The sequence below is a fragment of the Macrobrachium rosenbergii genome, chromosome 43 (genome assembly GCF_040412425.1).
Source record: "Macrobrachium rosenbergii isolate ZJJX-2024 chromosome 43, ASM4041242v1, whole genome shotgun sequence".
Taxonomy (NCBI): Eukaryota; Metazoa; Arthropoda; class Malacostraca; order Decapoda; family Palaemonidae; genus Macrobrachium; species Macrobrachium rosenbergii.
This window is the reverse complement of record NC_089783.1, coordinates 51,646,625-51,661,624: the sequence shown is the minus strand read 5'-3', so window position 1 is coordinate 51,661,624 and position 15,000 is coordinate 51,646,625. Positions and strand designations below refer to the sequence as shown.

Genomic DNA, 15,000 nt, shown 5'->3' with positions numbered 1-15,000 from the left:
GGATTTTATTACATAACAGTTTATCACGATATTGTGAACATCTTCTTCTTCTTCTTCTTCTTCTTCTTCTTCTTCTTCTTATTATTATTATTATTATTATTATTATTATTATTATTATTATTATTATCAAAATGCGTAGAAATCCCTATGGAACAATTCACACGCAAAAGAGGAAAAGGAACAAACATATATCATTTGCTTAGTTCTTCCAGATTCAGGCAGATAGAGGACTTGTGGCAGACGACAGATAATTGCGTACAAAAACGAAAACAAATAAATAAATAGTCTAGGTTGATGATCTATCCTTAAGGTTCACCATTCAAAAAAAAAAAAAAAAAAAAAAAAAAAAAAATATATATATATATATATATATATATATATATATATATATATATATATATATATATATATATATATATATATATATATATATATATATATATATTAGGTAATTTTTGTCTTAGCCTTGAAGCGAAAATCTATTTCCTGCTGAATATCACATAGGAAATTTATGTATATATATGATATTGACTAGATATATACACAAAGCATACGTTTTCATTATGTTTAATCGTAGAATGCAATGCAAAAAACATCATTTGTCTTGATATTGTTGTACTACAGCAAAGATCACAATCGACGGGTAATATAAGAAATTTTCTTGATTGCGAATATTTAAGTATATATAAATCTTTAAGCAGTAATTATTGTAAAAAATAATTTATCAATGTGAATGTATTAGTTTTTCCTGCTAAGCATTTTTATTGTCAGTGACTCATGTTGCTATGGCAACATTCATGATAGAAAATCAATCGATCTTCAACTTTTTTTTTTTTTCCGCGTCTGGGGGATCTTAAAGTTTAAAAGACGGATGTGCAAATTTGGAAGTTATAGAACGGCTAAAAAGTTCCGATTTCCAGGATTTATTTTTTATTCATAACCTTCTCATTATGAAATTTTGGAGTAACAATTGTATATTATTATTGGTATGTCATTGTCGCAGGTATAATCTATCTCATGACTGAAACTCAAGCGTCAAATATAATTTAACACGTGAAGGTGTGGAGCTCTAATATAACAGGTTTTTTTTTTCCACAAATATATCTTGTCAGAACAGAACCACATTAGTTACCTTAAGTTTCAAGCATGATAGGTCTCCAGATCAGGACTGCTTGATTGGCTGAAGTATGTGGTTATGTTGACGACCTCGTAACAAATTTCCTGCTCCATGACGTCAAACCCCTGGCGACATATGCGTGGGTTCCCCGCACAGAAAAGCTGCATCGTTCCAGACATGATAGAAAATATTTTCTGGCAAGAATATCAAAACAGATACTACGTAATCTGTTGCTGTAAAAGGTCTTCTTACCTTTAGGGGTACTGAAATTTCCCCATCCCAATATCTTCCAGGCCATAGTCTGTTGAAACCAACATAATTGGGAGTTTGACGCGACTGTGTTCAACATGTGTTCGGCTAAACAGCCTGAATTTATGGAATGTCTCGGGGGAAATTTTGTTTACTTAATGATGTCTTGCACTTCCAGAATTTTATCTATGCTTTTTCAGAGTTAGGGAATATAATATTTTGAATTTCTCCGCCATCCGAAATTAATTTACTTTATTGTTTCAGAGATACTTCATTAACAGCATAATGTCATAATCACGCACTGTATAAAATAGCTTTTAGTAAATGGAGCATGTGATGTTAAACGGTATTTACAAACCGGATCTGCTGCTGAGAAAATAAACAAACTTATCAAATTAATTCACAATGCTTTGCACGACTTGCTTCTCTTCAGGCCAAACGTAACTCGTGGAAGTGATCCGACAGGGGTCTTTTCCTTAGAACGGCTCCTCTCTTGTAGGAACACTAAAGTAAATTACGTTGAACTGAGTCACTGTATTCTCCTTTCTGCGTGGGACCACTTAGGATTTGAGATTATGCTTGCCTTTCGTCTGTTTGTCTTTAATTTCACTAATATCTTAATAAACAATTTATCAAAACTAATTTCATACAGCCATACCTCAGTTTAATCCATTCCGGAGGGCATCTTTTAACCGACCTGTCCTTAAACCAAATAAATTTTTCCCATGAGAAAATACACCAAATAAAGGAATTTTAACTCGAATTTAACAAGTCTAGCAATCAGAAGTTATACAAAAATCATAAACAAAGTAAATGGGCGAAATAAATACAATTTTGTTCTCACTCTACTTGTAACTGAGAGAGCTGATGACCTGTGTGGTAGGTGATGAAGAGGATAGGGGTTGTTCCTCTTTTTTTTAAACTGTTTCCTTTTTGAGACTTGCTGGGTTTCTTTCTCACTAAAAACCTGTCCAGTGATGTTTGTTTTTGCCTGCATTTTACAATGTTCCTAAAGTGGGCGATAGCACTGTCACCTAGCCGATTTATAATTTAGTTTGCTAGAGCTTTGGTAAGTTGATATTTTTCAAGGAAGCTTTGCACTTTCCCTCAGTTTGCACACATATCTTTAATTAGTGAAATGAGGGCATTCTTCTTCCCTCCCCTCCATAGTCAGTTGTTGTCTGTTGTAAAAAAGATCTCTATATGCTTCGAACTTTAGGTGCATTTGATGGTTGTACGTAGCGAGATCAGTCGAAAACCACGTTATTGTACCTGGGTAAGGCAACGCCTCAGATCAAATTTCCCTTTTCCAGAAACCAAGATTCTGTTAATTTTAGGCAATTAACTTTTTGACTACATATTTTGCCCCTCATTACAATTTGCATTAGTTTTTGTGTCAGAAGCCATCAGTATGTACCACAGATGATCAAATGTTTGAGGTAATCTCTTTAGTTGCTCAAAACTTTTGGTAGTATAGAATAGCCTCTACAGTGTGTCTTGCGCAGCATCCTGTAGGTAGTACTATTGTTCTTTGCACCGTCGCGTTTGACAGCAGCTGCCTTGCTTTCTGCTCCTTGTTTTTCATCTGTTCTCTTTGCTCTCTTCTTGATTTGCTGTCTAACTCCTTTAACTTTACCGTCCTCCGCTTCCAGTTCTCATTCAAGAAAAAATTCTTCTCGTGAGTAGTCTCATTAGGCCTAGTAAACCCGTCATGGGTTTATTAGGTCTAATGAGACTACCTACGTCATAGGGCTCACTGCCACTGTCATCCCAATTTTGGAGAACAAATCAGCTGACAGAATAAATCCTCAAGTACGGATTTGTCGTATAACAGGGAAAAATGAAGAAAACAAGAAATATCAATAAAAAAATAAATTCGCAATGCTTTCCGATTGCTCCACCCTCGCCAATCACCCTTCTTTCCCATCCACCGGAGTTAGGTTCCCTGGAAACAAGAGGAATCGGTTGCTATAACGACATGACGTAGGCCGGAACAGTTCTGTGTGTGTGTGTGTGTGTGTGTGTGCGCGTGTGTGTGAGCGCATATATATACACGTGACGGGGCAGGTAAGCCATGCGACATCTCTCATCAGTTAGCCTTCCAGGTTCCAGTCGGTCTCCGTCTCTCTCTCTCTCTGTCTCCGCGCATCTTTTCCAGGCTTCTTATTCCAGACCCAGTTTCGCAGGTTAGTCGACTCTCAAAACTTCCTTTCGCTGTGATCGTCTCTCGGTAAGTCGGAATTATATTTGAAATTATATCTCAATGCACGATTATCAATTTATCATTAATGGGTGACTTCTTACGGGAGAAAGTTATTGATAAGCTAAGGATGAAGTTACATAATAAGAAAAGTTATTGGCGAGTTAAATTACGATTAAGTTATGTGATATACTTATACACATTAGCATCTTGCACTGAGGGACAATGAACTTTGTACGGTAAATAATGAATTAAGTCTTATCTTTAAAGAGACAATAATTGAAATATTAAAATAAGACTTTTCTTAAGAAAGTTGTATTCTGAGGAAAAGCTATGGACGAATTAAATTAGGTGTGTCGTAATACCTCAGAAAAATCGTAAGTTAAATTGCTTAGGAAGCTTTATCATTGATAGCAATAATCATCAAGAATAACAAACGAGGCCATGCGATATACAGACCTGTTTATTCTTGCACAAACTTTGAATGACTTTCCAAATTATATTAAAGAAATGACTAAAACGTTTTTCTAAAAAAAAGCTTGTTAACCTGTTTAAAAAGTTGAGGGCAGATTAAGCATATGCATCTACGTTATTCCTAATTGCTGTTCTAAAAGGGCGTCCTGATTATCACCAAATAAGTTGGATGGATTAATTAATAGATTCTGGATTACAGCGGAGATATCCACCACAAAAGAGCGATTTCATTAACAGTTCATATGATACTCCTCTCTGACTACTGCAATTCAGGCATTTATATTTGCAGGAAATTGATTACTTTCTGCTGAGAACTGCCCATAGGTCTATACCCTCATTCAATCATACTTTTCGTGAGAGGGAAAAAGCCATCTGTCGTCCATCGCGTCTTGTGATGTTCTACTGTCACAGTCTCTCATGAATCCTCTTACTGCGATGAAATGATTTACTATTTTTTTTTGGATACGGTTGGACTCGTGAAGTTAACCAATGCGCCTGTATCCAGTGTATCATTGTAATGTGTTTATATATTGCACGCACATATATATACTGTATATACATGTATATACAAACTAAAAGGGTGAGACGCAAAAAAAAACACGAAAAATTAAAAACGAACACAAGCATAAAAATATAAAAATAAGCTGAAACGTAAACAAACTACCAATCACAAAGTAAAATATTTAACGACCCAATTGTGTACTTACTATGAAATTACACGATAGCTAGTTGAATACCAGACGAGTTGTTGTTTAATTCCGGTTTCATATTTTTAATTTTTAATATAATATATATATATATATATATATATATATATATATATATATATATATATATATATATATATATATATATATGTGTGTGTGTGTGTGTGTGTGTATATATATACATATATACATATTTGTCTGTATCCAAATATTTTTTTTATTTTTTCATGCATATTACAGAACTACAGTGCATCTACCCTGAGCTCTGAGATATTTCTCCTTGGTCTTTATAAAAGTGGCTTTCTTGACACAGCTTTAAACCTAAATACTTGCAATTTACTGTAGTATATTAAAAAAAATCGAAATAACACGAATGTCAAAATGAGTTGGCATTAGCCCATAACAAAATTTCTTTCTTGGTCGTTCGAAATATCCGCTAAAAATAAAGAGGCAGATGTATAACAATTCTATATACTGTCAGAACTAGGGACAAATTGAATTTCCAGTCATATAATGTTGCTGATATTCTTGTATGCTATTTATGCCCGTTATCGTTCACTGAAAGGGTAAGAAAAATGATACGGAGTTGGCTTTCTATAGAGAACTTCCTCAATGATACCTTTCTTAGATCGATTTAATTTTGTTGGCTTGTTAGCGCTGAACAGTCATAATTCATAGCAGTAAGTTCATATAAACAAGTAATACAATTAAAAAGGTCGAAATTGCGAATTGAATTTAGCTTGAAAATAAAATCTCCATATTTTGCCTTGAAATTATTAATCTAAAATTAAGTAGAAGACATATGATTTCCGCCCCCTGCAAATCTTGACTGCGTTGGCTTTAAAAATGGCGTATACTTTATTATCACTTACGGCGCCCATTCCGCTGTCAGGCACATTATCGTCATTCACTATATCGGAAATTGTGTTCAGTATAGCAAGGAACCAAGACCAAAAATCATTTTTACCTTTGCTGAAAATTTTTTTAGCATTTATCAACATTCAGGCAGCGCTGGACTTGTCAAGTCATGTATATATATATATATATATATATATATATATATATATATATATATATATATATATATATATATATATATATATATATATATATATATATATATATAGAAAAAGGAACAAAAACAAGTGTTAATGAACTTTTCTTCGATATGATGATGCATCAATTCCTTCACACCTTTGCGGAGTTCACAGCTTTGGAGTTGACCACTCACTGTTCATAAGGGCACTTTGTGATTACAACTCACACACACTTAAATATACACACATGTGTAAATACGCATACATATGTATTTCTATATATACACATATATATGTATATATCTATATTAATATATTATATATGTGTGTGTGTGTGTAAGTATATAATATATATATATATATATATATATATATATATATATATATATATATATATATACAGTATATATATGTACTTATATATATATATATATATATATATATATATATATATATATATATATATATATATATATATTTACAAGAATATATATATATATATATATATATATATATATATATATATATATATATATATATATATATCTTTACAAGAATCGACAAATAAGACATTAACTTCAAATTTACTTTTGGTTGGGAATCACATTCATAAAGGAAATAAATCTGGGTTGAAGCTTTTCACAAGGTCCATTGAATTCAATATTTATGGGTTATTTATGGTTTCATATTTAAATATAAAAATGTGAATAATCAGCGACTAACCTATCATACTCACACGCGCGTGCATGCGCGCATCTGCAAACCCTGCGCACACACATATACACACGCACTCACACCCATACGAGTATATATATGTATATATACATGTGTGTATCACATGTGTGTATATGCATATATATTTATATATTTATATATTTATATATTTATTTATCTATATTTTATTTATACATTTGTAGGTATACACATATAATAAATACATGGATATACATATAATAAATGTGAATATACCGCACATTTGTAACACATTTACGTCCACCTTTATCTCATTTGATTTAAAATAAAGGCATTATGATTACTGATACGACATGTCTATTGTACAATTACGTAAAGCCAAATCATGTATGGTAATCCTATCAAATATGCGAGTCAGATGCATACATATATAGTAAGACATACAAGTTTGTACTAATATATACATTTTTAGTTAGAACTGAAAAGAGAACGAGGGAATTATTTAACATCCCATTACTCAGTAGACTGAAAAGTGTACACTGACAATATTTACACACACCAGAGGGAACACAGAGGTAAATTTGACAAGCAACCACTGCTGCCTTTATCTAGCCCAGGCCCGGAGAAAATAAGAAAAAGAAAGGAGACGGATGCGACGAGGCTGAATCATGAAGGGTGGAAGATTATAATTCGTCAGCACAAAACTCCCTGCCATTTACGATGCTCTTTCCCAGGGCTTTCTTGATGACGTAATGTAAAGGCTGGAAATGCTAACGATTTCATTTCGATTCAGGTATTCGGTAGTGACTCCATTCAGTTTTGTTGTCTCTTTTTTGGAGGGGGGGTGGGAGGGGAGGAAGGAAGCAGTAGTTGGTTTAGTACCAGCTCTCCCCTTTTCCTAAGGGCTCTTGTAGACCCAGTAGCGTTGTTCATTTAAGCTTTAGGTACCCTTAAACTCTCTTACTAAGCGTTAGAGACTCAACAAATGAAGCTACCATATTTGACAATCCTCAAAAATATTTACTGATTTACTGCCTCATTGTATTCAACAGCGCTCAAAAAGGGCAGATAAAAAAAAAAAACAAATGACGGCTCAGCAGACTTAAGTGCCAATACCCTCCTTAAAAGTTTTTTTAAGTGTCATACCCTACTTGAAAGTTTTTTCAAGTGCCAATACCCTCCTTAAAAGTTTTTCAAGTGTCAATACCCTCCTTAAAAGTTTTTTTTAGGTGTCAGTACCCTCCTTAAAAGTTTTTCAAGTGTCAATACCCTCCTTAAAAGTTTTTTAAAGTGTCAGTACCCTCCTTAAAAGTTTTTTAAGTGTCAATACCCTCCTTAAAAGTTTTTCAAAGTGTCAATACCCCCCTTAAAAGTTTTTTAAATGTCAATATCCTCCTTAAAAGTTTTTTCAAGTGTCAATGGCTCCTTAAAAGTTTTTTCAAGTGTCAATACCTTCCTTAAAAGTTTTTTTAAGTGTCAATACCCTCCTTAAAAGTTTTTTTAAGTGCCAATACCCCCTTAAAAGATTTTTTAAGTGTCAATACCCTCCTTAAATAATTTTTTAAGTGTCAATACCCCCTTAAAAGTTTTTTTTTTTTAAGTTTTTCATTTTGAAATTATTTTTTATACCATGACCTCCCTAATATCAGACACTCGAGGCCGTTGACACTAACTTTTCCCTGTCCCACAAGAAATAAGTAACCAAAGCAATCCCACCGCAACCACTGTTTACCATTTCTAAAAAGCTGATGGGTGAAAAAAAAAACGTACTATGTCGTTGTCTGGAGTTCGGTTCTGCGCGGGTGCCAACTCAGGTGAATTAACCATATTTAATTACACATTTTGCCTTTTCAGGAGGCCATTCATCCAGACGTGATGCCTCAAGGTAACTGAAGTTACTGAACCAAAAGGGGAATAACCTTAATCATAACATACGATGTAGGATGGGTTGCCACACACTGTTCTGTTGATTTGTGTTAGAATTCAGCCTTGTGCGTGCAATGCTTGCAAGAACACACACACACACACACACACACACACACACACACACACACACACACACACACACACATATATATATATATATATGATTATGTAATGTGTGTGTGTGTGTGTATACAAGCGCACATGGAAGTGAGATATATAACTTATATTTTAAGCGAATTCTACTATAGCTCTACGGAGCACTGTGGTAACAAATTTCTCAGTCGTATGTTACGTTTTTCTTTCCTAGGTAGCCTTGCTTACACGAAATAAGAAGTAGCAGACTTCTCTAAACATTTTTATCATTATACACCGAGCTAAGCTTCAGGAGGTTCCAATAATCTGTTGTTTTGAATAATTGGCTGTGAAAGCAGCAATTCATACAAAACTCCCGAAATTTAACTGAGTTACCTAAGATTTAATAACCATAAGTGAACGTCTGTGAATCCATCTACACCGCTTAAGTAGTCGTAAAGTGTTCTTTAGACTTTATTGTTATTAATATCATTATTACACTAGCCTCGCATTTAATGTCATTCGTGGTGTTTCTTTGTGAGACGCTTTAAGAGGACAAACGCAATGGAGCTTCACATTCGCCTCGAGCAATACGAAGGCTTAGACTTAATTGCCATTACCAGAATCTAGACTTACCGACAAACATCACGAGATCAAGGTCCTCCTCGACTTTAAACTGCAACTATAGCCTGTCTAACACTCTATTAAGGTCTAGATCGGTTTACATTATTATTATTATTAAAGTTGTTTAACCAGACCACTGAGCTGACTTTCAGCTCTCATAGGGCTGGCCCGAAGGATTAGATTAAAACACTAGGTCTAGGCCTGAGGCCAAGCACTAATACTGGAACTCATACATACAATAAATACATTTACTCATGCTTCCTTACATACACACCAAAAAGGTATATTAAAATTCAGAATATAAGTTGAGTAATATTCAAGAAGCCTGTGCCAGCAAAAGGCTGCTTAAATCTAGGTTAGATAGATAGGTCTAGGCCTTGCACTCTAAGATCGCAAGGGTGTGGCCAAGCAGAAAAACAGCGTAGCCATTTAAATCTTTCCCTTAACGGTAATCCCTTTTTTTTTAGGTTTTGCCTCAGACCTGTCATTTACTGTATTGTTTCCGCTTTGATTGTTCTTTAAGTAGATGGTTGATTTAATATTAAGCCTGTAAAGTGGCCACTGACTCCTAAACAAGGTCTAAGGATTCTCTAGACCTTGCTCCTAAATATCCGGTGTCGACCGCATGTCGCGTAAACCGAGGCTTGTCTGCGCAAGTCAAAAGTTGTGCCACATCTCTTTGTTTTTTATAAAAAAAAAAAAAAAAATAGGTTTCCAATCAAAATATCTAAAGTCACAGCGAGTTTTTAATGCCTGTTGAAACTCATGGCTGTACTTTCGAAAACTTTCACTTGAGTAGGCTATGCTAATCCCATAATTTCATCATCACAATGAGACGTTTGTCACAGGGAAATTTATTCATTTGCCCCACGCCAGCTAGCTTCCTTGATTAAAAATACCATAGTCTCACCAACACTCCACTGTTATTTTTATTACTAATACTAGCTGTTAATCAGCTCAGTGGTCTGGTAAAACTAAGGTATACCTTTTGCATGAAATTAACTTTAGTACTTTGAAAAATTCCTGTAAGACCATGATGGGGGAACAAAACTTTCACTGACCGCTATAACACTAGCTCATCTTTGACCTGATCAGAAAAAAAAAAAAAAATTTTTAAAATGCCTCCATTAGTGGATGGAATCATTTCTTTTTCCCTGCCAGAAATTAGATGTTACGGCCTGCCCCAGAGCAAGAGAACCCGTGCCAGCACAAGGGAGGCTTAATCTAAAACAACGGCCATTATATTAGTCTAAACGTATTCATGGATTGGGAATTATCTCTCTCCACAAGTTTGTTCATTTATTTATTTATTTATTTATTATTTATCTGGTTCTTTCTTCATAACATGACCTTCAACGACTTCGAAAATTCCGATGACAGAGCTTCCATATCCCAACACAATAGCACCTAGATGAAGGAACAAAAGTTCCACAGAGCCGTCCATGTTACTGCAGTGCCTCTTCATCAAGAATTTGAATAGGAAACAAAAGCAACGCACCTTAAGTTATAAAACATCTTTATCAAAAGTATTTTACTCGTCTTAATTCAAAGATTATGGGGTAATGGTAAAAATAGGGATTAGACCGAACACTGCTAAAAGCATGAGTGGCTTTTTTACTAAGACTTGACATCCTAATATGAGGGAAAAGTTAAAAGAACAAACTTAGAAACATTTTAAATACTCTGTAACTTCTCTTCTGTTTATCTCTTAATAGATATTTGCTATGTTCTTCGTATTTACCAGTCAAAGTGTCGGGAATAACGGAATATATAAAGTTATTTCAGCCTTAGTCATCATTCTTAAGAATCTTTTACTTCGCGCCTGTGGATGGAAACACCTATACGCATGTGAAGATTAATAAACGGTAGGTAATTTGATGAACTCTATACCCTCTGTTCAGACCACCTTACTAACACGAGCCATTAACCATCATCTATTTAAAACCTTTTAATATAACTTCATTTTGCAAGAATATGACAAAAAAATTAACCAAGTTCTCAAAGGAATTTTCATTCATAAACGTCATATTACGCAGCAGACTGTCTCAAAGAGGGCGCCTGCCTTTTGAAAGCGAACTCAATATCCGGGGTATTTTGGCTTTCACGGAGTCTCCCCCTTGTCATTCTTATTACAAAATGAGAGTCAGAAATGCTCACAGAAGCCAATTGAGGCCGAGTGTGTCTAAAGATAAGACAGCCGACAAGAATATCTTTAGTCAAGGAGTTCGTAAAATGGATCTGGGACGTGGGACGATTTGTTGGTTCCAGAAATGTTACATTATTAACAATAAGCCTAATAAAAAACCTCTTTTGTTAGGATATGGTTAGTATACTATAGAGAAGGCTACTTAAACAGGAGCAGGCATATGAACTTCTTATAAAGATGAACACCCGGTAAGGAATTCCTTCCGTTATGAAATTATATGTGTGTGTGTATTTTAAATAAATATACGCTAACTTACACGTAAATTTGCGGCCATTTATACCGACACTTAAGAATTACCGTATACTTTGGGAACATGCACAAAAAAAACTCCTGTTGCATCAACATACTTGTACATTCATTCAAGACGTAAGAAGATGCATCTTGCATTCATTTTCGTGGCTAGAACTTCCGGCCGGTGCAACGTTAGGCGCATTCCTCCCTTATCTATCATATCTGCACCTCCGTACAAGCGGCCCTGATCCGTCTCCTCCCTCTGAAGCTGACCTGAATTGATTTCTGCAATGGGCAGCATATCGATTACGATCTCTTTATCTTTGGCTCTTTTATCACCATGGAGATAAACTAACTTTTAAGATCACACTGGTATTCATCTACCGGATGTTAGAAGGCCGCGTTCGCTTCGTCTGCATTTGGGATCTTTAAATGGGAGCGTTCGTTTTGTCTAGGTTTGGGCTCAGGCACCAAACATCCGAGTTACAGCAGAAAGCTTCGTCAGCTAAACTGACAGTTACGAGAAACTTAAGGAACGTCCGAACTGGTGGTGAAACATTTATACAATTCATCACGATTCTGTTTACATACATACGTACATGACTTATGTATACATACATACAAACACACACACACGTATGTATATATATATGTGTGTGTGTGTGTGTGTGTGTGTACAGTTGTGCGTATGTGTGTGTCAGAGTAGTGCAATTGGGAACGAAGGATGTTCGTATCCACGAAACTGAAAACCGTTATTAGATATTACAAGAAAAACGATTTTTTTGGTTTTAATTAGTTATCAGAAAAACGATTTTTGTTTTAATACAGTTATCATATATATATATAATATATATATATATATATATATATATATATATATATATGTATATGTATATATATATATATATATATATATATATATATATATATATATATATATATATATATATATATATATATATATATATATATATATATATATATATTCTTCTACTTATAAGGGCCGAGAAGTTAAGTCCATTGCCACTCCAAGTTCGGATGTAACTGTCGGCATCACTTTGAACGATTTTTTTTCATGTGTAATTTTGGTTTTGGGTGTAAAAATAGTAAGATTACTTAACAATTCATTTAGCAAAACTTACGAAAAACCAATTAGGCTTCATAATGAACACTTCTCATTATCAATTTTATCACGTGGTGACATTAATCTATCAATATTTATAATGAGCTCTTCAGATTTGCTTGGCAGCATTATAAAAATACTGGTAGTGAACATTTTCTTTGTAAACTGATATTTGCATGGCTTCCCCTTCAGCGAATTTTCTCTCCTGAAGGTAATCACTCATTTTCTTGATAATATTGTAGCTACTCATTTTTTTAGTAATGCTTCCGGAACGGAAGTACATCCCCATTTTCATTCTAAATTTCTTGTCGTCCCAAAGTTCTGGTTTCTCATAAAATTTTACGATCTACAATAAATTTGAGTTATCTCATTTTATGTTATCTCGTTTATGGCAATTGCCGTACTCCATAACTAGGATAACCTTAATCTCACGCTCACAAAATTTCAAGTGATGCCATTTCGCATTGCTCTTGCCCCTCCGTTGGGTGAAGGACTTCGAAACGACTTTGCGTGATGAACTTCAGTGCGTCTTATCCTCTTAAGCAAATTTATTTTTAGGTAAATTGTTCTCATCGCCAGGCGTTGACAATGGATATATCTTTTCTATTGAAAACTTTTTTTTTTACTTTAATTTGTAAATTAACGTCACCGAAAAAGATTGGAGCTTATCTTTTCTTAAAACTTCCAGGCTGAAGTCTAAGAAGGATTTAATCCCCTGCGGTGCAATTATTTCTTCGAAGGCCGAACTAAAAGAGAAAAAATAAAATGTCTTCGAAACATAATTAAGAGATTTCGAGGTTGTTTTCTTGGGAGAAGAACAACCAAGAAGAGCCAGAAAAAGATTTTAATAAGGTTACTTCAGCAAATCTTATTTTAAGTGCAATGAAATCAAACTAGTTTTTTGCCCAATGAACGTCAATAGTTATTCATTTTATTTTTTTGAGTTTGCAATTGTACATAGATCCAGTATTCAGTGAAACTTATATATAGCTAAGAAGTGAAATCAGACTAGTCTTTTGCCCAGTGAACATCAATAGTTATTTTTTTGAGTTTTCAAATTCCACATAGGTCCAGTATTCAGTGAAACATAAACATAGCTAAGAAGTGAAATCAAACTAGTTTTTTGCCCAATGAACATCAATAGTTATTTTTTTTAGTTTTCAAATTATACATAGATTCAATGTTCAGAGAAACATAAACATAGCTAAGAAGTGAAATCAAACTATTTTTTCGTCCAATGAACATCAATAGGTTTTTTTTTTTTAGCTCTCAAATTCTACATTGATCCAGTGTTCAGTGAAACATAAATATAGCTAAGAAGTGAAATCAAACTATTTTTTTTGCTCAATGAACATCAACAGTTATTTTTTTTTAGTTCTCAAATTCTAAATAGATCCAGTGTTCAGTGAAACATAAATATAGCTAAGAAGTGAAATAACCAGTGCCTTAAAGTTCACTGTATAAAAATCAAGCACTTGATTTTGATATTTTTTCTAAATACCCATTTCGTCAGTTTAAGCTTAGTCAAATGAGTCAAAAACATGACTGAACAGAGAAGTTTGATATCCTACGGTTTAGTTAAATAAAAAAATCGTGTTCCTGATTTAGACTTGAGTCAAACTCTGCATTTAGTAAATAGGACAAAGAGGGTTTACCTCTGGGGACTTGATTCAGGAATCGTTTATGCTGTGACTTCAGATTAGAACCCAATCACTAATTCACTCCTGAGCAGTATAAATAAAATAGAATTCTAGTTTTTCCTGAGGGATAGGAAACTAATAACCTTTGCGAACGCAGTACGCCGAATGTCGAATTGTAATACAATCACTGAAAATATGCACTTGAAAATTAAGATAATACATTGGCAACCCAGCTGACTCGACAAAGCAGATGATTAAGCGATCCATTGCACACGTAGACTCAAGAACTGATTAAATGGATCTTAAGAAAGTACACTGGGAGAAAAAAACTGCAAAGAAGGAACGGGGAATTTTCATACATGCACATTGCACATCCAATATTTCCATTTCACCTTTTTCTTTATCTTTTGGTAAAACAAATAAGAAATCCTCCCACGGCCATATTATCATCCCAACCATCGTCTTCTACCAGTCCGTATCTGAGAGAGAATAATACAACAGATTTCTTTTTCATCCACCGGTCCAGTCCTGTCTGTTTCCTATATATCCTGACATTTTACACGTTTTGACTTTCTCAGCATTCTTCAGGTTTGTATCGTCATTTCCTGTTACTTTGATTCGCAGTTTAACTGCGCTCTGTTTATGAATTATGTTTCCTCAGACTTTTGTTTCAGTTTTTAATGGCCTTTCGTCTAAAAAAA

At 34.1% G+C, this 15,000-nt stretch overlaps 1 protein-coding gene across 1 annotated transcript in view; it reads left to right on the top strand.

Annotated features, from left to right (window-relative positions):
* The first annotated feature begins 3,395 nt into the window (after nt 1-3,395).
* The window catches only part of ImpL2 (Ecdysone-inducible gene L2), a 43,097-nt gene continuing 31,492 nt past the window's right edge, over nt 3,396-15,000 (top strand). The window contains exon 1 of the mRNA XM_067086562.1: nt 3,396-3,552. The gene's annotated coding sequence lies outside the window, so the exon portion shown is untranslated. The remainder of the gene's footprint in view (nt 3,553-15,000) is intronic.